This window comes from Podarcis cretensis (assembly GCF_951804945.1).
Source record: "Podarcis cretensis genome assembly, chromosome: 12".
Classification (NCBI taxonomy): domain Eukaryota; kingdom Metazoa; phylum Chordata; class Lepidosauria; order Squamata; family Lacertidae; genus Podarcis; species Podarcis cretensis.
In genome coordinates this window covers 63,015,186-63,039,804 of record NC_137181.1, presented here as the reverse complement: position 1 = coordinate 63,039,804, position 24,619 = coordinate 63,015,186, and positions in this window count along the sequence as shown.

Here is a 24,619-nt window from a genome sequence, read left to right as displayed (position 1 = left end):
AGCCACCCGCGTCCCTTGATAGTTTTACTATTTACTATTTTTACCCCACACTTCCAGCACATATAAAAACATAACAAAACATTAAGCTTCCTTATACAGGATTGCCTTTAGATGGCTCAGGGGTTGGATAACTCCATACCTTCCAACATTTCTCCGATGAAAATAGGGACATTCTAAGGAAAAGTGAGACATTCCAGGATCAAATCATAAAGTAGAATTGCTTCTCTAAATCAGGGACGTCTCTGGAAAATAGACATTTGGAGGGTCTGTAATACCAGTTTCTCCATTATCTTACTTCTAATTGCAACTTGTTTTATTTGGTCTTTGTTAAGTGTGAAGGTAAATCCCAAGTCAAGCTGTCTGCCCTTCATGGGAACCACAGCCAGCGTTCTTGAAATACCTCATTAATGTTTATTAAATTGTGTTCTCTGAGCTGAACTAAATGGCATTTACTGGCTCTCTATAAATAGTACAACGGCTAATTCTGATCTTAGAGAGGGTAGTCACTGATTGGCAAATGATAAATATCTCGTTTCCAAGTTCTTTGGAGTACTTGTGCTGGCAAAAAAAATGATTATTTGATTAGTTTCTTCTTGGCAGATAATAACTTCGGAATTTATTTGCATGTTTATATTTGATTGCCCATTACAATTTAGGACATAAAAGTCATTGCACTAATCACTGTTATACTAAATCTTTAAAGGCCTCCTTTACTCATATAAACAAACCAAAATCACTACATTTTCACATTGGTTTATCCCAATAAAAAATACAATGTTTTCACACAAATAATTTCAGTTTGATAGCTAGATTTTCCTGGTGTCCTCTGGGGGGGGAAATTGCTCAGGGGCTGAATTGCTCAGTATGCAAGTGCAGGTTCATATATGTTTCTCTGCAATATGTTTACTTAGAGGTAAATCTGATTGAGCTCAGTGAGTCTTAGCCCCTCATGAGTGGGTGTGTACATTTGAATGTGCTATGTTAGTAGACTTTTTGGCACCTGAGGCAAGAAGCTCTGTGGGGAAGCCCTCTTTCCCCAAGAATCTACCCACTTGTGACAGACTTTGAGGTGGGAAGTTTCTTGGTGGTGTTGGTGCTTTCTGGGAAATTCAAGCGGTGAGGCTTTGTGGTTGGAGAGTTCCTGGTATTGTGGAAAAGGCAATGTCAGGAGGGAGTGGGTAGTGTCAGAGAGTGACCCTAGGACCTACTAAAACCTGTTTTTTGAGGAACTAAGCCCCCAAACCTCAAGACTAACCACAAGGTTTTCTGTTGAAACTATGTCTGTGCTGTTTTGAAGAGTCTCTGTGAAAAATTAAGAAATATTGTAAAAAAGAAAGTTGGAGAAAGGAAGAGAATCATAGAATCATAGAATCATAGAATCATAGAATCATAGAGTTGGAAGAGACCACAAGGGCCATCGAGTCCAACCCCCTGCCAAGCAGGAAACACCATCAGAGCACTCCTGACATATGGTTGTCAAGCCTCTGCTTAAAGACCTCCAAAGAAGGAGACTCCACCACACTCCTTGGCAGCAAATTCCACTGTCAAACAGCTCTTACTGTCAGGAAGTTCTTCCTAATGTTTAGGTGGAATCTTCTTTCTTGTAGTTTGGATCCATTGCTCCGTGTCCGCTTCTCTAGAGCAGCAGAAAACAACCTTTCTCCCTCCTCTATGTGACATCCTTTTATATATTTGAACATGGCTATCATATCACCCCTTAACCTCCTCTTCTCCAGGCTAAACATGCCCAGCTCCCTTAGCCGTTCCTCATAAGGCATTGTTTCCAGGCCTTTGATCATTTTGGTTGCCCTCCTCTGGACACGTTCCAGTTTGTCAGTGTCCTTCTTGAACTGTGGTGCCCAGAACTGGACACAGTACTCCAGGTGAGGTCTGACCAGAGCAGAATACAGTGGCACTATTACTTCCCTTGATCTAGATGCTATACTCCTATTGATGCAGCCCAGAATTGCATTGGCTTTTTTAGCTGCTGCGTCACACTTTTGGCTCATGTCAAGTTTGTGGTCAACCAAGACTCCTTTCACATGTACTCAGCCAAGACTCCTTTCACATGTACTCCTCTCAAGCCAGGTGTCACCCATCTTGTATTTGTGCCTCTCATTTTTTTTGCCCAAGTGCAATACTTTACATTTCTCCCTGTTAAAATTCATCTTGTTTGTTTTGGCCCAGTTCTCTAATCTGTCAAGGTTGTTTTGAAGTGTGATCCTGTCCTCTGGGGTGTTAGCCACCCCTCCCAGTTTGGTGTCATCCTCAAATTTGATCAGGATGCCCTTGAATCCATCATCCAAGTCGTTGATAGTTAAAGGCAATAATAAGTTCAGAAATGCGTTAACAATAGAAATTTTAACGAAAGATTGGCAGAGAAACTGAGGGAAGTCAAAAATTGATGAATGTGAGAGTTAATAAGAGTTGACTGTATAAAAATGTTTGGAAAATGAATAAAAATTATTATAAAAAAAGAAACTATGTTTGTGCTTAATGCTATGTGTAGTCATGATCATGTGTTCTTCATGTGTAATGGTGTACTGGAATGGTATAGGTATTTGCAGGGCATTTTTCAGCCAGAACTCAGGCACTTCTTGGGTGGGTGCCTGCCATTATAAGAGAACAAGGGAGGCATTTATGGGGAATGCCGTCACCTTTTTTCTTGAAAAATAGCACTGAATATTCGCCATGTGCTTCTCAGAGTTGCATGGATTCTTTGGGTATAAACCTAAGCTGTACCTTCTGCCATAGCTGAAAAACACTCTGAGCTTTCCATCCCAGTCTGTTCATTGACTACGTTCACCCTGGTTCAATGGGACTTTTGTCGACAACATTATTTTTCCATGGGCTGGAAATTTTCCCTTTAGTACTCTAAATAATCAAAATCCTACTATTTATTAATTTCTAGGGTTTGCGGGGTGGGGTGGGGGTGGTGGTCTATACCAAGAATCATTATGTGAGCTCCACATTGCCCCTGACCTGCCTGCCCAATGCACTCAGCATCGCACTCAGATCTCAGGTTCAAATCCCACCTTCCCCATAAAGCTGAAATGGCCACCTTGAGCCAATTACAACCTCTCAACCCACCCTACCTCACAGGATTGTTGGTAGCAAAAAATGTGCAGGGAAAGGAATCATGTATAACACCCTTATCTCCAAAAGATAAATGGGATGATTTTTTTAAAAAGATACAGGTAGAAAAAAAGTCTTCGCATTACAATATATAGTTCAAAATAAGCCACCCCAGCCTAGTATGCAAAATTACCACCCTTGCATTGCATGGTGTCATGAAGTGTGAACACATCAGTAAACATACACACAGAAATATGATGCATCCAATGCCCAGTCATGAGGTTAATTTTACAGAGTCCCTGGGAAGACAGCTAGGTCTGCAACCCCATCCAGACTCAGCTGTGAGTAAAGCCAATTGAACTTAGTGGGACTGACTTCTGAGTAAGCACGCATAGGCTGTTGCTGTGAATCCTAAAGACTGATGGACATGAATCAACTAAGCAGAACAACCACAGAAATTAAAAATTAAAAATTAGTACCAAGCAACCAGGAACAATTTTTTAAAAATGTATCTGCTACAAACACTCCATGTCAGGGAATGGCTGGATGAGGAAGAGTGGTGGCAGCCAGTGGACCAGGAGACACCTGAGGGGGAAGGGGACCAGGAGGAAGGAGCCAGGGAGGAATCATCATCCGAGAGGGAGGAGGAAGCCACAGACACTGAAAGAGAAGGAGCAGGGGAGATTTCTCCTGCCTGCAGTATAGTCCTGATTCAGCTCCTTCCCCTTCCCACTTTCAGTGCAGGAAAGAAGAGTTGAGAAAAGGCTATGGTATGGCTTGGTCTCTCCCACAAACACGAGACAACTCTGGCTGTTACTATTTCAGATTTATTGCTAAAACAACAAACAAGGACAGAGCTCCTCTACTCATCGTCTTCGCCAGAAGATGAGAGTTGCCCAGACTGAGCTCCTCCCCCTTCCCCAGAATGGAAACCCCCACCTTTTCTTCTGGTATCTTTCACGCTTCTCAACCACTTTTGAGATCCTACACGTCTGAGTCACTATTGGAGCTCTCACACAGCTGCCTGTCACTCTGGCCCTGTTTTTCTTCTCCCCTTTGTTCAGAGCTCAGATTACAACTGCTCTCCCCCTCCTCTCTGCCTTCCGCTGTTAACTGTTCTCTCTGTATGCCTGCTTCTTCTTCTTCTCCTGTCAGCATCTGAGCTTCGCTGACATCACCCTCTCCTCTAAGCTCCTCTTCCTCCTCCTCCTCGGCGTCGCTGCCAGTTACTGAGGGCTCTCTTGATGCCAGTTCCCACCATGCTTCACTCTCCTCAGCTTCTTTGTCGCTGAGGTCGATCGCCTCCATCCACCATCGGGATTTGGGTTTGCGAGGATACCTATGGTGGAACTGTCTTGCAGTCTGGGGCATGAAAAATCCTGACCTCATACCCAGGAGTTTTCCTCAGGACCATAACCCTTCAAGGACACTAAATACTGCAACTGCCTTCTACACACTCTTGAATCCAAGATTTGTTGGACCTCAAAGTCCTCTTGATCTTCTACCATAACTGGGGGAGGAGGTGCCTGCTTAGGTTCCTGATAGTGGTGAGCAGGAATACAGGATGTATTCTCATTGAGTCAGGCAGTTTGAATGTTACTAGATTTATCTGCTCTACCACTTCAAATGGTCCCAACCGCCATGCTTCTCACTTCCTGCACCTCCCTTTAGCTGGTAAGTCCTTTGCTGACAACCACACCTTATCCCCCACCTTGATCTCCTCTCCCTGCCATCTATGCTCATTGGCACTTCTCTTGAACGTCCTTTTAGCCGCTTCCAGGTTCTCTCTCAGTAGTTCTTGTATTGCCTGCATCTCTCCCACCAACTGCTCCGCGGCATCTGGAAACGCTCTTGGATGTCTTCCGTAGTTGGCTAGGAATGGTGTATGTTGGGTGGACGCATGCACCGCGTTGTTTACGCGAACTCAGTTGGTCCCAGTTTGCCCACCCAGTCCTCTTGCTGATAATTCACATAGCAACTCAGGTATTGCTGTAATGTCGCATTGGTTCTCTCTGACTCTCCGTTGGTTTGTGGGTGTCTTGCAGAGGTCAGGCACACCTCTACCTCCAAAAGCTGCATCAATTTCCTCCAAAATTATAATGTAAACTGTCTCCCTCTATCTGAAAACACTCGCAATGGCAAGCCGTTCAGCTTGAACACATGATCAACAAACATCTGGGCTGCTTCCTGTGCTGATGGCAACTTTGGGCATGGCACAAAGTGCGCCATTTTCACGAACAAGTCCACCACTACCCAGACTACTGTCTGTTTCTGCAAGGCTGGCAAGTCCGTAATAAAGTCCATCACAATCTCCTCCCAAGGTCCTTGCAGAGTTGGAAGCAGCTGTAACAGTCTGTGGGTGCTTCCCTAGGCATTTTCACTTGTTGACAAGTGTCACATGCCCTCACATAGTCCTTTGCTTCTTCCCTCATTCTTGGCCACCAAAACCATCTCTTGAGTTGATCTACGGTCTTGTAATGTCCAAAAAGGCCCACGGTTGAGTTGTTGTGACACTGCCGCATTACTCTTGCCTGTGAGTCTGCTTCCGGCACATAGAGTGCCTTGCCCTTGAACAACAGACTTCCCTTTTCATGGTAACTCTCTGCGTTGTTCTCTCCTCTCTGTACCACTGCCAGCATCTGCAGCGCAAATTCATCTCTTTCTGTTTGTTGTTTAAAGTCTTCTACTCCAACAACAGGTGCCGCTGCCAGTTGCAACTGTTCTGGTTTCAGAATGTGTCTCAACTCTCATTTTTGTTCTCCTTCCAAGTATTCCAGTTTCCAAGACAAGGCGTCTGCCCTTTGGTTTAGATGCCCCGGCACATATCGTATGCGGAAGTTGAAACAAGCAAGAAACTATGCCCATCTGATTTGTCTATGGTTTAGTTGTCTCACCGTTTGCCAGTATTCCAAATTCTTGTGGTCCGTGTGCACCTCAACTTGGTGCTGTGCCCCCTCTAGGAAATGTCGCCAGGCAGCTGCATTCCCCAAGTTCGGCACTTGGTTTTCCATCACATTCTCTGTTGGCCTCCGGCATGAGAGAAGTTCAGTCTGGGCAATCTGTTATGGCTTGGTCTCTCCCACAAACGCGAGACAACTCTGGCTGTTAATTATTTCAGATTTATTGCTAAAACAACAAACAAGGACAGAGCTCCTCTACTCATCCTCCTCCTCAGAAGATGTAGTTGCCCAGACTGAGCTCCTCCCCCTTCCACAGCACTGAAGCCCCCACCTTCTCTTCCGGTATCTTTCGCACATCTCGGCCACTTTTGAGATCCTATGAGATTTGGGAGAGAATGCCTTTTGCATTCCAACGTCTGACTCACTATTGGAGCTCTCACACAGCTGCCTGTCACTCTGGCCCTGATTTTCTTCTCTCCTTTGTTCAGAGCTCAGATTACAACTGCTCTCCCCCTCCTCTTTGCCTTCCGCTGTTAACTGTTCTGTCTGTATGCCTGCTTCTTCTCTTGTCAGCATCTGAGCTTCGCTGACAGGCTAGAACAATTAAGAAAAGCTGAGTCACAGTGAGCAAAGCACGGAGGGAGGTATAAACAAGGGGGAAGAGAGGATGGAACTTTAGCTTCTGCAACTGACTTGCTTAGCTGATGGATGTGCCATGAGCTGTCTCCTGGGTTACTGGGCAATAAAGTTAATTACTGTTAAGCCGTGCCTGTTTCTGCTTACAGCGTTGAACCACAGAAGGATGGGCTTTTCTGGCAGCTTGACACTCCACCACAATGTCTTCTCTTCAGATTAAATACAAATACTCCATAGAATTATAGAATTGTAGAGTTGGAAGATTCCCCAAGGATCATCTAGTCCAACCCCCTACAATGCAATGCAGGAATCTCAGCTTAAAAGCATCCTTGGCAGATGGCCATCCATCCTTCCAAAAAACCTCCAGAGAAGGAGAGTTTACCATTTCCCAAGGGAGCCCTTTTCATTGTCAAAAAGCTCTTATTTTCAGAAAGTTATTCCTGGTTGGTAGTTGTGCCCACCCTGTGGGACACCCTACTGTCACATGTCAAAGAGTTAAACAATTATATGACATTTGTAGACATCTAATGGCAGCCCCGTTTCAGGAAGATTTTAATGTTTGATGTTTTATTTTGTCCCTTTATATTTTGTTGGCATAACCCAGCCAGATGGGTGGGGTATAAAAATGTTGTTGTTGTTGTTAATAATTATCATCACCACCATCTCCTTTCTTATAAATTTAAGCCATTGGTTTAGGTCCTACATTATACTGATCTGGATATTATACTGTTAGTTGTTCGCATCTATCCATGTGACATCCCTTTAGAGATTGGAATATGGCTATCATATCTCCTCTCAGTATCCTCCTTTCCTGGCTAAATATACCCAACTCAGATATTCCTCATAAACCTATGTTCCCTGACCTTTGATCATATTGGCTGCCCTACTCTGCACACATTAACATTCTCCTTAAATTGTGGTGCCCAGAACTTGACACAGTATTCCAGGTGTGGTCTACTATTGTGTCCCTTGATCTGAACACAATATTTCTGCTGATGCAGCCTAGAATACCATTAGTTGTTGTTGTTGTTGTTGTTGTTGTTGTTGTTGTTTTTGCTGCTGCATCACACTGTTGACTCATGTTAAGCTTGTAGCCTACTAAGACCTCTAGATCCTTTTCACATGTACTACTGAGAAGCTAGGTGTCCAGCATCTCAGATTCGTGCAACTGGTTTTTCCTGCCTAAGTGCAGAACATTACATTTCTTCACATTGCAATTCATTCTTGGCCCACTTCTCCAATATGTTAACGTCATCTTGAATTCTGTCTTCTGTAGCATTAGCTACTCCTCCCAGTTTCCTGTCATCTGTAAATCTGATGAATATCCCCTCAATTCCTTCACTGAACAACAACCACCCCAGGAAAGAACCATGCGACACCCCACTTGTCACTTTTTTCCAGCATGATGACCAATCATTAGTTAGCACTCTTTTAGTTGGGTCAGTCAACCACCTAACAGTGACCACACCCAGCCCACATCTTACCAGCTTCTCTGCAATAATATAATGGGGAGGAGGCTTCATCAAAAGACTTACTAAAATCAAGATGCACTATGTCCACAGCATTCCCCATATCCACCAAGCTTGTATTGTAACTCCATCAAAAAAAGAAATGAGCTTTATGTGGCATGCAGAAAACCAATGCTAAGTCTTAGTAAGCACAGCATTCTTTTCTAAGTGCTCACAGACAGATCATTTAATTATTTGTTCTAGAACCTTTTCTGGTGATTGGTTGGTAGATGGGGACAACATTTGTTCACTTCCAGTCTGCAGGGACCTCACCTGTTCTCCAAGAATTCTCAAAGATTATAAACAGAGACTCCGGGATTACATCTGCAAGCTCCTTTAGTACTCTTGGATGCAGCTCATCAGGCTCTGGAGATTTGAATTCATTTAAAGCAGCTAGGTCAAGAAAACCTCCAGCAAAAGGAATGGCAGACAGACCATTTCTCTATCAGTTCCAGTGATAGAATATAATTTTGTGGTGATTGACAATAGTCAGACAGAACATCTTACTATTAAATCACTCTGGAAGATAAGTGTGGTCAAATTGGAGTAACCTCAAAGGCTTTGATCAAGGCTGTTCTCTGCTGTCTGCACCTGGGGGCTTGTATTGGGGCTAGAACAAGATGGCAAGCTGAGGAGATGACATCATGCCCAAATGCCACGTAACAGCCTGTCAGGGACTCAGCGGGAGCGCAGGGAGGAGAGGAGATGGAGAGCGAGGGGGAGCAATCCGAGGGCAGCGTAGGAGAAGATGACAGCAGCCCGATAGATTCCATGAGCCTCTCCAGCGAATCGGAAGATTCACAGAAGGGGGCGCCGATGGGCAGGGCAAGGGGGGACCCAAGGGGGACACCCCAGAAGCAAGGGGCCAGCGGGGACTCCCAGAGCAGCAGTTGGAAATCAGGACCAGCTTCCCCACCAGAGCGTAGTGGGGGGGAGGAGTCCCAGGTATCAGAGCCCACATATTCACCACCAGCGAGAGAAGATGAGTCAGGGGTGGCCACGCCTCCATCGGAGAGCGAGGGAACGGTCAAGAGGAAAGTTGCAGGCTGGGCACGCGCGCCAAGTTCAAATGTACAGGCGAGCGGCACAGAAGGTAGCCCGGATAGGGAACCAGGTCCTAAAGCCCGCCGGAAGGAGGGGGAAGAATCATCAGGGTCAGCGTCAGAGGAGTCCAGAAAGGATGAAACCCTAGCGGGCAGGAGGGCCCAGAGGAGAAAGGAACTTAGGAAGAGGTGGAGCGAAGCGAGAGTGTTAAACTGGTGTGGAAGGGGCGGAGACTCAGACGGGACTTTGCCGGTCTAAGGTCGAGACGTAGAGCTGCGCGCTGCGGTTTTAAAATGGAAACTGAAGCTCAATAAAGACTTTTGTACATAACTACAGCCTAGCGTTGGTCCTCTGTGAGCTGGGACCTGGAGGCAGCTCTGACAGTAAGTCCCATCTCCTTCAAAGAACCTCGCAACGTGAGAGGACGCAGTGAGGGGCGAAGATTGGTGCTTCGCGAGTTCACAAAAGCAGCACAAGATGACTACAGAAGAACGACTGGCAGCTTTGCAAGACGCCGTGGCACAACTTAACGCAGAAATACGAGCGGCAAGGAGGAGAGAAGAGGAATCAGATGCTGTCTGCAAGGATCTGCAAACCAGGTTGGAAATGTTGACTAAACAGGGGCCACCGGGGGCCAAATCAGAGGGGATTGGGCTCGGGAAGAGAGGAGGGAGCCTTGTGTCGCATTTCGATGGGAGTCTGCAGCAATATCCTAACTTCAGAGCAGACGTAGTTTTTGCGCTAAAGTTGCTGGAGAAGGACTTTAGAGATGAGCAGGAGAAAGTAGGCTTCATACTAATGCATCTCCATGGAGAAGCTAAAGCGTGGTTGCGCAATCTGTGGAGAGATAATGATCCAGCCCTCCAAAACGCAAAAGCCTTCATTAAGGCAATGGACGATTGTTTTTTATCGGAGATAGATGTGGATGTCGCTAGAAAAGAGATTCACGGTTTGAAACAAGGCAGAGCCACTGTAAGGCAATATCATTCCCGCTTTTTTGCATTGGTCAACGCGCTGGGATGGGAAAAAGACTCAGCGTCCGTCAGGGACCTGTTCTGGGAGGGGCTGAACGGGGCTGTGAAAGACGAAATCGCAAGGGGGGGAGAGACCACGGAGCACTCAAGAAGTGGTCCAGAAGCCGCTGACGATTGGTGTGCGGCTGGAAGAACGTCCCTGGAGCAAAGATGAAGGGCGTTGGGGACGCACGCCAGCAAGGGCACCTCCTTTCTTTCCCAGAGACTCAGCGCGCGCTCAATCCACGCCTCCACTGGGAGGGGGAGAGGAGCCGATGGAGATAGGTGGTGCCAAGGCTCAGTCAGCAGCCAGAGCCCTCACACCGGGAGCAGCCAAAGTGAAGCCTCCTAGAGGGAACAGGAAGTGTTACATCTGCGAAAGTGCTCAGCATATGGCAAAAGAGTGCCCCCAGAGGCTCCACAAGCACACTGCAGCCTCAGCAAAAGTAACAGAAGCAGCTCAGCAGAGGGAACCGCAGCAGGGAAACGACGAAGTCTGGCTGGAAGCAGAGCCGCTGGGGCCCAGCCAGACGAATCAGTGAAGCAGTCCCCAGGAATCTTACAGCCCACAGACCCCCTCCCGCCCAAACCAGTGGTGCAGCTCACCGCAACACTCCAGCTTCCCAATGGGCTCACCATGGAAGTCCCTATTACCATTGACTCTGGTAGCAATGCAGACTTTATAGGAGTGGATTTCATCAAGCAACATAGCATAGCGCTCCTGCCTGCCACGATGCCCCTGAAAGTAGTGACAGTCGATGGAAGAGAATTGCTGGGGGGACAGGTGGTACAGCAAACGCCGCCAATGGTGATGCGAATTGGAAATCACCGCGAAGTCATCAGCTTCAATGTCACCCAACTGTCAGACACGCCCATAGTGTTGGGCATGAGCTGGTTGGACAGGCACAGCCCGGCATTGGCATGGTACCAGCGTAAATTGACCTTCTGCTCCTCCTACTGCGCAGAACATTGCATCATGACGAACCAGGAGGACGAGCGGCAAGAGGATGACCCACAGCTACAACTGGGCATGCTGCAAGCGGTACCCGACAAGTACAAGGCGTTTTTGGAGGTCTTCTGCGAGAAGGAAGCGGACAAGCTGCCTCCCCACAGACCCTATGACTGCAAGATTGACCTCCTGCCGGGGGCAACGCTGCCGACCGGAAAACTGTACTCCATGTCTGAAGACGAACTGCAAGAGCTCAGGGAGTTCATAGATCACAATTTGAAGCGGGGATTCATCCGAGAATCCAAAGCAGTGGGGGGCAGTCCTGTGTTCTTTGTGAAGAAAAAAGACACGCCCCAAAAGAGGCTGGTAGTTGATTTCAGAATCTTAAACTCGAAAACCAAGCCCACGGCTTTCCCGATGCCCAAGATCGACGACTTGCTCGCGACGGTGAGGAAGGGACGCATCTTCACCAAGTTGGATCTACGAGGGGCGTACAATCTTATACGCATGCGGGAGGGTGACGAGTGGAAGACGGCCATGTTCACGCCCTTGGGCACCTATGAGTATAGGGTTATGCCCTTCGGTTTACAAAATGGCTCCCACTGCTTCCAAGCCTTCATGCATCACGTGTTAGCGGGGCTCCTCTACAAGAAGTGCGTCTGCTTCCTGGACGACATTCTGATCTTCTCGGAATCGCAGGAGGCTCACGAGAGAGATGTCAAGGAAGTCCTGCAAAGACTACGGGAGCACAGGCTTTACGCCAAACTGGAGAAGTGCCAGTTCGACATGACGGAGGTGGATTTCCTGGGCTACAAGCTGTCCGACAAGGGAATCGCCATGGACAGCGCCAAGGTACGATCAGTACTGGACTGGAAAAGCCCGCGCAATTGGAAGGAGGTCCAGAGGTTTGTCGGCTTTGCTAACTTTTATCACAAGTTCATCAAGGGTTTCGCTATGCAGACGGCGGCCATCACGGACACCCTCAGCTCCAAGAAGAAGAAGTTCATCTGGACGGAGCAGGCGGAGCAGTCCTTTCAGAAACTCAAGCGTCTTTTCGCTTCCGAGGAACAACTGCTGCATGTGAACCCCAGCAGACCCATGAGGGTGGAGACGGATGCCTCCGACAGAGCCGTGGGGGCAGTCCTATTGCAGCAAGACCCGCAAGGGGATTGGAGGCCGTGTGCTTTCTACTCCAGGAAACTCAGCAAGTCGGAGCAGAACTACACCATCTGGGACAGAGAGTTGCTGGCCATTCATGCAGCCTTCAAGGCGTGGCGGCACTTCCTAATCGGAGCCAAATACACGGTGCAAGTGCGCACGGACCATAAGAACCTGGAGTACTGGCGCACGGCGCAGTTCCTGAACCAGAGACACATCCGCTGGGCGGAGTTCTTTGCAGATTTCGACTTCAGGATAGAATATATCCCCGGAGACAACAACATCATGGCTGATGCGCTATCCAGGAAGCCGCAGTATCTGGAGGAAGCAGCACCGGTAGCGGCCAAACACATTTTCGCACCCAAGGCGTGGGCATGCACTTCGGCCACCGTAGACCTGGAAGCAATACGGCGCGAGCTGCGAACAGATTCCTTCGCACGATCCAAGATGGAGGAGGTGCGCAGCGGCACGGCGAAGGACGACGAGTTCCAGATACGCGACGGACTGCTCCTCTGCATGGGGGCCATCTACGTGCCGGGAGATGAACTCCGCGCGAGAGTACTGCAACAGCTACACGACGCACCCAGCGCCGGACATTTCGGCAAGGACAAGACGGTGGAATTAGTAGCCAGAGACTTTTGGTGGCCCAAGATGCGGGGAGAAGTCGCGGATTACGTCACGAGGTGCGACACATGCCAAAGGGCCAAGCCAGTACACAGACCGCCGGCGGGACTGTTGGAACCGCTACAGACCCCGTCCGAACCGTGAGAGAGGGTGGCCTTGGACTTTGTCACTGATCTGCCCAGCTCGAGGGGCAAAACAGCAGTACTCGTGGTAGTCGACATGTTCACCAAGATGGCGCACTTCATTCCTTGCGCGAAGGTGGCCACAGCGGAACAGACAGCCAAGCTGTTCATAGACCACGTGTTCAAGGTGCACGGCCTGCCACGGTCTATCCTGTCCGACCGGGGGCGCCAGTTCATCTCGAGTTTCTGGCAGAAGCTGATGGGGATCCTGAACGTCAAGGTCAACCTAGCGTCGGCAAGACACCCGCAGACCAACGGACAAGCGGAGAGGGTCAATGCCATCATGCAGCAGTACCTGAGATGCTACGCCAACCAGCAGCCCTCGACCTGGGTGGACTACCTGCCCCTGGCCGAGTTTGCCTACAACAACACACAACACGTGTCCACGGGGGTGACACCGTTTTTCGCCAACAACGGGCGACATCCCAGGACCTTCCCGGGCTTAGAGAAAGAGGGGGAGGGGGAGCCGCAAGGAGCAGAGGCATTGGCAGAGGAGTTACAGGAGGTCCATGAACAGCTCTGTAGGCAGTTAGACCTAGCAAAACACGTATACAAGATGCAAGTGGACAAACACAGAAGAGTGGGGGAGGACATACGGGTAGGGGACTGGGTCTGGTTAGCGGCCCAGGCAGTGCCGGCCAGATCCTTAGCTAAGAAGAAGCTAGGACACAAGCAGCTAGGCCCTTACCTAGTCGAGGCACAGATCAACCCAGTGGCCTTCCGTTTGACACTACCGGAGGGTTCCAGAATGCACCCGGTCTTTCATAGATCGGTGCTAACGCCCTACAAGGCACCTCACAGGTTTCAGGAGCCAGGGACAGCTCCCAGTCCGCTTAGAGACGCACCCATGACAGGGGGGTCGCCGAGGGCGGAGCCACTCAATGAGGTAACGGAGATTTTGGACTCAAGATGGGGGGAAGAGGGGGTCGAATATCTCATCGCAAGGGAAGGTGCCCCGGCCAGCGCCAACAGCTGGGTGCCGTACTTTGCGGTGGAGGAGCACTACCTCAAAGATGAGTTCCACGCACTCTTCCCACACAGGCCCATGCCGGAGGATTATTTTGACGAATATCTTTTCACCCCCACACTCTCAGCCAGTACGTTTCAGGGGTTCTCCTCGGCTGAGGAGACGGTTCCAGAGACTACCTCGCCGGAGGGGTCGATCTCAGACTTGGGTGCGGAACGCTCTTATTGGTGGGACACTCAACCCGAGGAGGAGTGGCGCAGGAGACTGCTCAGAGGGCCCTGGCACGCAGACTCCCCAGAGGAAATGGGGGAACAAGGGGGCATGGACTTGTTGGGGGAGGACCCTGGGTTCGAGCACACCGGCAACGAGATGGAAGCGGAGGAGAGCGACGTCGATGTACCCGTCACGGACTGGCAGCATGCCAGGGGGGAAGAACTGTATCCGGCGTGCACCCCCACAGCATTGGAGCACCCGGAACCCACGCCAGAAGAGGGGGAGGGGGAAGGGGGGCTTTGAGGGGGGGATGGATGTCAGGGACTCAGCGGGAGTGCAGGGAGGAGAGGAGATGGAGAGCGAGGGGGAGCAATCCGAGGGCAGCGTAGGAGAAGATGACAGCAGCCCGATAGATTCCATGAGCCTCTCCAGTGAATCGGAAGATTCACAGAAGGGGGCGCCGATGGGCAGGGCAAGGGGGGACCCAAGGGGGACACCCTAGAAGCAAGGAGCCAGCGGGGACTCCCAGAGCAGCAGTTGGAAATCAGGACCAGCTTCCCCGCCAGAGCGTAGTGGGGGGGAGGAGTCCCAGGTATCAGAGCCCACATATGCACCACCAGCGAGAGAAGATGAGTCAGGGGTGGCCACGCCTCCATCGGAGAGCGAGGGAACGGTCAAAAGGAAAGTTGCAGGCTGGGCGCGCGCGCCAAGTTCAAATGTACAGGCGAGCGGCACAGAAGGTAGCCCGGATAGGGAACCAGGTCCTAAAGCCCGGCGGAAGGAGGGGGAAGAATCATCAGGGTCAGCGTCAGAGGAGTCCAGAAAGGATGAAACCCTAGCGGGCAGGAGGGCCCAGAGGAGAAAGGAACTTAGGAAGAGGTGGAGCAAAGCGAGAGTGTTAAACTGGTGTGGAAGGGGCGGAGACTCAGACGGGACTTCGCCGGTCTAAGGTCGAGACGTAGAGCTGCACGCTGCGGCTTTAAAATGGAAACTGAACCTCAATAAAGACTTTTGTACATAACTACAGCCTAGCGTTGGTCCTCTGTGAGCTGGGACCTGGAGGCAGCTCTGACACAGCCTTTTGTAGGTAATAAGATTCGTACCCTCTCTTTTTTAAATACATCTTGGACAAGAAAAGCTGTAAATTAGTGGGATGTCTCTATCTGCTAATGAAAATTTACAATAAGAAAACTTGTAAGAGCTGCTTTCAATGAATTGAAAATAAATTGGCCATTAATCCAGCCATGGGAAAATAATTTCCTGTGAGATAAGACTTACTGTGACTGTAACCTTAAGGTGGAAATATTAAGATAGTCTGAGTTGCTAATAACATCAGTAACATCAAAAGCATCCAGTATGACAAAGGTATCATTGGATCCCCCAGTGACTGTTGGTATTGTTCAAGAGTTGGCGGCCGATTCTTTCCCAGTTTAGTTGGCCCTCTTAAGATTTCTTTTAAATGCAGATGAAATAGATTTTACACATTCTTTTACACATGTAGGGCTGAAAAGGAGATTGTGTTGGATTGATGAATGTTGTACAAAATGAAAATCTAAGGATCAGTTACTCAGAAACCAGTGTTATGGCATTTGGAAGCATCTGCCACTCTGCCGTGAGTTTTGGAGAGGACCGCTCCCCCTTGAAGCCCATTTCCCACTTTGGGCCTGGGGGCGGGCCCCATACTCCATTACAGCATTTAAGTCTCCAAGGAGGCCCAGGACATTGCTACTGCCGCTCTGCCATGAGTTTGTGGGGAGGACCGCTCCCCCTTGAAGCCCTTTTTCCACCTTGGGCTTGGGGGCGGGCCCTATACTCCACCACAGCATTTAAGTCTCCAAGGAGGCCTGGGACATTGCTGCTGCTGCTCTGCCGGTGAGTTTTGGGGAGGACCGCTACCCCTGCAAGCCCATTTTCCACCTTGGGCCTGGGGGCGGGCCCTATACTCCACCACAGCATATAAGGCTCCAAGGAGGCCTGGGACATTGCTGCTGCTGCTCTGCTGATGAGTCTTGGGGAGGACCGCTCCCGCTGCAATGCCCATTTTCCACCTTGGGCCTGGGCGCGGGCCCCATACTCACCACCACAGTGTATAAGGCTCCAAGGAGGCCTCGGGTATATGGGGTGGGGTGGGTGTTTATTTGGGTGTGGGAATTTGTTTAATTTAATATAATTTAATTATGTTGTGTTTGTAACTTTCTTTGTTTTTTGCTTTTACTGTTTTATTGTTCTGTTGGTTTGTTTTTTGTATAGGTTTTATTTTGATTTTAAGGAGTGGGGCCAGGGCTGCCTGGGAGTGGGTCCCAGCAAACAAAATGGCTGGGGCAGGTTCCACAGATCTCAGCGATCACGGGTAGGAGGAGGAGTTACGCTAAGACCAGACCATGTCATTACCGAGGAAGCAGGCTTAGTCGTTGCTTGAGGACTATCCCTGCCTCCAGGTCTGGTCCTGACCGGATGGATACTGGAATCAGCAAGGGATACCCACATGACCTGAAGGTGCTGCTGTGCAATGCCAGGTCCATAAAATGCCAGATCCATAAAACTACTGTGATCCATGACTTGATCATGGACGGAGGATTTGACCTGGCATGTGTAACGGAGACTTGGTTGGATGAAGCAGATGGGCCTGTCCTTGCCGCTGCTTGTCCACCAGGTTTCTCTTACGCACAGGCCTTGTGGGCGGGGAGGGGAGGTTGCAGTGATTTTTAGGAAGTCTTTAGTCTGCACCAGGCGTCCTATTGGGAAAACCCAGTTTTCTGAGTGTATGTTCTGGAAGTTGGGCAATAGGGGCAGTACAGGATTCCTATTGGTGTACCGACCTCCCCGCTGCACCAAGGATTCCCTGCCCGAGCTGCTTCAGGTCATGGCGGATGTTCTCCTGGAGACACCTAGTTTGGTTGTCCTAGGGGATTTTAACATCCATGCCGACATGACCTTACAAGGGGACCTTCATGGAAAGCATGGCCTCCATGGGGCTGTCCCTGAATAAGTCTGGCCCAACCCATAGCCACGGACATGCCTTGGACCTGGTGTTTACCTCTATGGATGTTGGTGATCTGACACTAAGTAAAAGCGAAATGAAAGAAGTGCCATGGTCAGATCACTTCCTGGTGCAAATGGACTTCTCCGTGACCCTTCCCCTCTGCAGGGAGGTGGGTCCTGGCCTTGAATTGCGCCGTCTCGGCCAATTTGAGACACGGTTGATTGTCTTCATGCACCACGATGGGCAGACAATGTTCTCCACAGAGTTCCTGGACCAAACACGCATAGAACTCCAGCTCTCTGCAAACCTCAGATAGCGCACTGAACTCAGCTTCAGTAGATGAAAGCGCTATGAGACTTTGCTTCCGGGACCTCCACCCAACTACTGAGTTCTTTACCACTAGGCCCGACACTGATTTGCGGTCCTCAAGGTTATCCCAATCTGAATCCACCCAGGCGGTCAGCTTGACACTACCCTCAGCTGACATCTTGAGGCAAAAATCTTTGGTATCTTGCAGGTAACGTAGCACCCGTTTAATACCATTCCAGGCCTGCACACTAGGACTTCAAGCCTCTCTACTGAGCAGATTGACAGCAAACGCTATGTCTGGTCTGTTCCACTGTGACAGATACAGCAGACTACCCAGAGCTGACTGAAAGAGTTCAGTATTTTCGAAACACAACGCGTTCTACTTGCTGACATTCTTTCATGTAACCAGCCTCCATGGGTGTTCTGCAACCTGCACACTCAGACATCCTGAACTTCTCAAGCAACTGTTCAATCTTACCTTTCTGGCTGAGCAAAAAGCTTCCATCTCTTGCGATTCCTACGCCTAGATACGACTTGACATCTCCAAGCTGCTTGGGCTTGAACCGCTTTCCAAGCTCCTTAGCAAACTTCTCCACTTGTTTACCTGTCTGTGCCATGATCAATATATCATCAACAAAAATCTGAGCAGCTTGCTGCATCTCACCTGAACCTTTAAGGTAAAGACAGCTGTCCGCAACACTTCTCCTGAAACCTAGCTCTTCTAAGGCTTCATTCAGACACATGTTCCAATTTCTGGCAGATTGGCATGATCCATAAATGTGTGCCTGGCACACTGACTCCAAACCCTGGAGGAGGAAGCATGTACAACTCCTCCTGGAGGTCTGAGTTCAGGTAGGCAACATCCACATCAAAATGGTTCACCTTCCAACCTCTCTGTGCAGCACAAGCTAAAAGTGTCCTCAAAGTCTCAGCTCTTGAGGTCGGCGAATAGACCTCTGTGAAGTGGACACCCTTCTTCTGTGTGAATCCTCGGGCTACTAATCTAGCTTTATACTGTGGTTCTCCAGCTTCTGTGGATTTAAGGCGATAAACCCATCTGCAACTCACAGCCTGCTCACCAGCCGGCTGCTGTGTGAGTGAGAACACACCAAGAGACTCCATTGAGTTCATCTCCTTCTGCATTGCCTCACGCCATTTGCTAGCTTCTTCCTGAGGCAACTTCTGAACATCCTCAAAGGATTCAGGTTCACATCTAGCCACACCTACCCAGACGCTAGTGGCTTCGTACCTTTCCGGTGGCTTTCCCTTGGTTGACCTGGTAAAATAGAGGAAAAGTTCCTTCAATTCTATGAAAATTTGTATAAAAAGAAAGATGAGGACTTAGTAGAAATAGAAAACTATCTGGAAAGGAATAGAGAACAGCTGACGGATGAAGAAAAAACCCATCTAAACAAACTAATAACAGCAGACGAGGTTAAGGAGGCAATTAAGAAGATGAAACCAGGGAAAGCACCAGGTCCAGATGGTTTATCACAAAAGTACTACAAAGTTTTAGAGGAATATCTGGCCCCGGTCTTAGGCGATGTAATGAATAATATTCTACAAGGAGGAAGGATACCTGATTCCTGGAAAGAGGCACACATCATGTTAATTCCTAAATCAGACTCTGACAAACTGGGCATAAGAAATTATAGACCGATATCACTACTTAATAATGATTATAAAATCTTTGCAGAAATAATGGCAAACAGGCTCAAAAAATATTTAACAAAAGCTATCCATAAAGATCAAGTCGGATTCCTCCCTAATAGGCATCTAAAAGACAACGTAAGGCACATAATAAATATTATCGAATATTTGGATCTTAAGATCGATATTCCCGCGGCACTAATTTTTATTGATGCTGAAAAGGCATTCGATAACGTATCATGGAGGTTTTTACTAAAATGTATGGAGAGGGTAGGGATAGAGGGACCTTTCATGGAAGGTATAAGAGCGATTTATTCAAGCCAAAGGGCTAAATTGATTATTAATAATAATTTGACTAATTCGTTTGAGATTTCGAAGGGTACAAGACAGGGATGCCCTCTATCCCCTCTCCTATTTATTATGGTGTTGGAAGTAATTACAAATAAAATAGGGGAAACTTCGGAAATAAAAGGAATCAGAATAGGAGCAAAAGAATATAAAGGCTAAAGCAGCACAAAAGAAAAGGGGCTCCTTATCAGGATTACTGCCAACAGGCCCAGTTGGACAGGAAAAAGGAATAAGTGCATTCATGGAGTCAGTGACGCAGGCATTATTGAAGATAAATGAATCTTTAGAAAAGCTGAATAAACAGAGCACAGAAAATACCAAGCAATTGGCAGATCTTACGGCAAAACTAGATTTGAACACCAAAAGCGTGACATCTAACACAGAGATTATAAATAAATTGGTGCAGGAAAACGCCACAATTAGGAAGATTGCGGAAGAAGCCAAATCCACTGCGGAATCTACACAGGGAAATTTAGTACCGGTCTGTAGGAGGCTTGACCAACATGAGGCGACCCTTTCTTTATGGGACATGCAATGTAAGGAGAAGAATTCGAGACTTAGGCTTGTTCCAGAAAGTGAAGGGGACAGCCTAGTGGACTTTCTCACAAAAGAAATTTCAGGTTTCTGGCAGGTGAACCTAGAGGAAAAAGAATTTGAGATAACAACTGCCTTCAGATTGGGCAGAAGGCAAGGCAGGAAGATTCCAAGGGACTGCCTGATAACATTGAGATCTAAAGAGGAAAGAGACAAGATACTAAATTTGCATTATCAGAAGACGCTCCAGATTGAAAACGCCTCTGTGCAAATCTACAGGGATATCCCAAAATATATTCTGGAGGTGAGAACCTATTTTAAGAATTTGCTTGACCTGCTGAAGAAGAATAACATACCCTTTAGGTGGGAATATCCACAGGGTTTGTCCTTTAACTTTAAAGGAAAGAAAGTTAAAATAAGAACAGTACAAGATAAAGAACAATTTTTGGACAGATACGAGGAGGACTTGGTGAAAGGAGTCTTAAACTCGACATCAGACACAGACTTGGGGAACCTGACATTTGGACTTAAATCACCAACGGAAGAAGAACAGTCGCAGGGCGCGACTGGAGGGAACTAACCAATAATGTCTCTGCGGTTTTTAACCTGGAACTGCAATGGACTGAACCTTCCCAGAAAAAGGCACGAGGTTTTTCATATTTTGAAAAGAGAACAATTGGATCTGATTTGTTTACAAGCAACCCACGTGACAAGGGCACATAGAAGATTACTTATAAATAAAAGATTGGGACAAGAATTTATTTCATCAGATAAAGTTAAAAAAAGAGGAGTGGTGATTTATGCAAAAGAGAAACTGGTTCCAAAACTGATTTTTAAAGATGAACATGGAAGAATTTTGGCAATTGAGGTACAGATTCAAGGAGAAAAAATCTTGATATTTGGAATTTATGCACCGAATGAAGGGAAGGCAGAATTTTATAAGAAACTGCATGAGACATTAATGGACTATTTGGACTATAAGGTGATTCTTTTAGGGGATATGAACGGCGGCGTCTCTACAAATATGGACAAAGCACAATGACAGGTGATCTCTAAGGATGGGAGATTACCTAAGACTTTCTTTGAAATGACTGATAATTTGGACCTGATTGATATCTGGAGAACAAGAAACCCTCTCGAGAGAGAGGGAACATTCTTTTCGGAATCACAGATGACCTGGACAAGAATAGATCAAATATGGATTACTAGTGGAATGGCTCCAAAGATAAAAAAAAGTGGAAATCTGCCCAAAGACATGCTCCGACCATAATGCAGTAAAGATGGAAATGAAAACAACAACAGCTGGCTCCTTTAGATGGAGAATGAATGACACCCTATTTAGAGATCCAGAGGTTTATCAAAAGGCCCAAAAAACTTTGAAGGACTATTTTGAGATAAATCTGAGGACAGAAGTGGAGAAAAGAGTGATCTGGGACGCAAGTAAGGCCGTGATGCGGGGTTTCCTGATACAACAGAACTCTTTAAAAAGGAGGAAACAAAATGAGAAGAAAGACAAGATTTTGGAAAAGATAAAAGACAGCGAAAAGAAATTGAGATCTAAACCAAAGTCACATGAGATCTTGAGAGAAATTAAATTGTATCAGAAGCAATATATGGAATTGATGAACCAGGAGATTGAATGGAAAATTAAGCAAATGAGACAAAGGACATTCGAATCGGCAGATAAATGTGGGAAACTCCTATCATGGCTATTGAAGAAGAGACAGAAACTGAATACAGTCACAAGCTTGGAGGTGGATGGAAAGAACATTTTTAAACCAAATGAGATCAGTAACTGCTTTCAGAGTTATTTCAGAAGATTATATGCACAAAGGCCGGAAAACGAAGGAGAAATGGAAGAGTTCCTCAAGAAATATGGATTACAAAAAATTTCGCAACAAAGTACGTTGGTTTTGAATGAGAAAATAACTGAACAAGAAATAGAGGGTGCCATTCAAAATATGCAATTGGGGAAATCTCCAGGACCAGATGGATTAACCTCCAGATACTACAAAGCTTTGAAGGACTGGTTAATACAGCCGCTTAAGGAGGTTTGTAATGAGATATTAGAGGGGAAAAGGGCACCCGAATCGTGGAAAGAAGCTTTTATTACACTTATACCAAAGACTGAGGTTGATAAAAAACAGATCAAGAACTACCGCCCCATATCATTACTTAATGTGGATTACAAAATATTTGCAGACATTTTGGCAAAAAGATTGAAGAAGGTGTTAGTGGAGGAGATTCATAAAGACCAGGCAGGCTTTCTCCCGGGTAGACATATATCTACCAACGTAAGGAATATAATTGACATTATAGAAATGTTGACAGTGAATATTAATACAAAGGCAGTTTTAATTTTCGTGGATGCGGAGAAAGCCTTTGACAATATATCTTGGAAATTTATGAAGAAGAACCTTCATGCGATGGGGGTAGGCCAAAAGTTTGAAAATGGTATAAGTGCAATTTATTCGGAACAAAAGGCAAAGTTAATTGTAAATAATGTGGTTACTGACGAACTACTCATTGAAAAAGGGACACGGCAGGGGTGCCCAATATCCCCATTACTTTTTATATCGGTCCTGGAGGTTTTGCTAAACATGATTAGGGGGGACCAGCTGGTGAAAGGGATCCAGGTCGGAGTCAGACATTATAAATTGAAGGCTTTTGCAGATGACTTAGTATTGACTTTGCAAGAGCCAGACACTAGTACCAAAAGAATCCTAGAATTAATTCAAGTATTTGGTCAGGTTGCAGGATTTAAGTTGAATAAACAAAAAACTAAGGTACTGGAAAAAAATTTAACAAATGTTGAAAGAGAGAGATTCCAAGAGGAAACTGGGTTAATGGTGGCAAAGAGAGTAAAATACCTGGGGATTAACATGACATCTAAGAACGTAAACTTATTTAAGGATAATTACGATAAGTGCTGGACAGAGATAAAGAAAGATTTAGAAATATGGTCGAACCTGAAGCTTTCCTTGTTAGGTCGAATTGCAGTAATTAAAATGAATGTATTGCCTAGAATGTTATTTTTGTTTCAGACATTACAAATTGTCGATAAACTGGATTGTTTCAAGAAGTGGCAGAAAGATATATCTAAATTTGTCTGGCAGGGCAAAAAGCCCAGAATAAAGTTTAAGATACTCACTGATTCAAAAGAAAGAGGGGGGGTTTGCCCTGCCGGACTTAAGACTGTATTATGAATCGGCAGCTTTCTGCTGGCTAAAAGATTGGCTACTTCTTGAAAATGCAGACATTCTAGACTTGGAAGGATTTGATAATAGTTTCGGTTGGCATGCATACATTTGGTATGACAAGGTTAAAGTGTATAAGGGTTTTAAAAATCATATCGTTAGGAAAGCACTGTATAATGTTTGGATTCGGTATAAGGATTTATTGGAAAATAAAACTCCCAGGTGGCTTTCACCGATGGAGGCTAAGGAGGTAAAGAAACTTAATATGAGAACTAATTGGCCAAAATATTCTGAAATTTTAGAACAAGAAGGTGGTGAATTTAAACTACAAAGTTTTGAGAAAATAAAGTCCAAGGTACGAGATTGGCTCCATTATTTTCAAATAATGGAGGCCTACAAACAAGACAGGAAAATTGGTTTCCAGGTGGAGAAATCGAAATTAGAAACAGAACTGTTAGAACCCAATACTAAGAATGTATCAAGAATGTATAACTTGCTGTTGAAGTGGAATACAATAGATGAGACAGTGAAGCCAGCTATGATTAGATGGGCACAAGACATAGGTCATGACATTATGTTTGCTGACTGGGAGCAGTTATGGACCACAGGTATTAAATTTACGGCATGCAATGCCTTAAGAGAAAACATTATGAAAATGATTTACAGGTGGTACATGACTCCAGTCAAGCTTGCGAAGATTTATCATCTGCCCAATAATAAATGTTGGAAGTGTAAAGAGACTGAAGGTACCTTCTTCCACCTTTGGTGCACCTGCCCAAAGATTTAGGCCTTCTGGGAAATGATTTATAATGAGGTTAAGAAAGTACTTAAATGCACCTTTCATAAAAAACCAGAGGCATTTCTCTTGGGTATGGTCGGCCAGTTGGTGCCGAGGAAGGATAAAAACTTTTTTTTGTACGCTACTACGGCAGCAAGGATTCTTCTAGCAAAATATTGGAAGACACAAGAGCTACCCACGCTGGAGGAATGGCAGGCGAAAGTGATTGACTTTATGGGATTGGCAGAAATGACCGGCAGAACCCGTGACCAAGAGAAAGAGACTGTGGAAGAAGACTGGAAGAAGTTTAAAATATATCTTAAGAGCTACTATAAAATTGAGGAGTGCTAAAATGCTAAGGGAGAGGAAGACGTAGAATTACAGCGGAAAATTTTGTTTGATTTAGGGTGAAATTGAAAAGGAGAATGAATTTAAATTTAATTGGTTAAAAGGGTTGTTGAATAATTGTTAAAAATAAAAAAGGATGCAAAAAAGGGAAGGTATGGGGAAGTCCGAGAAAAGAGGCTTATGAAAATAAGGTTAAGAAATTA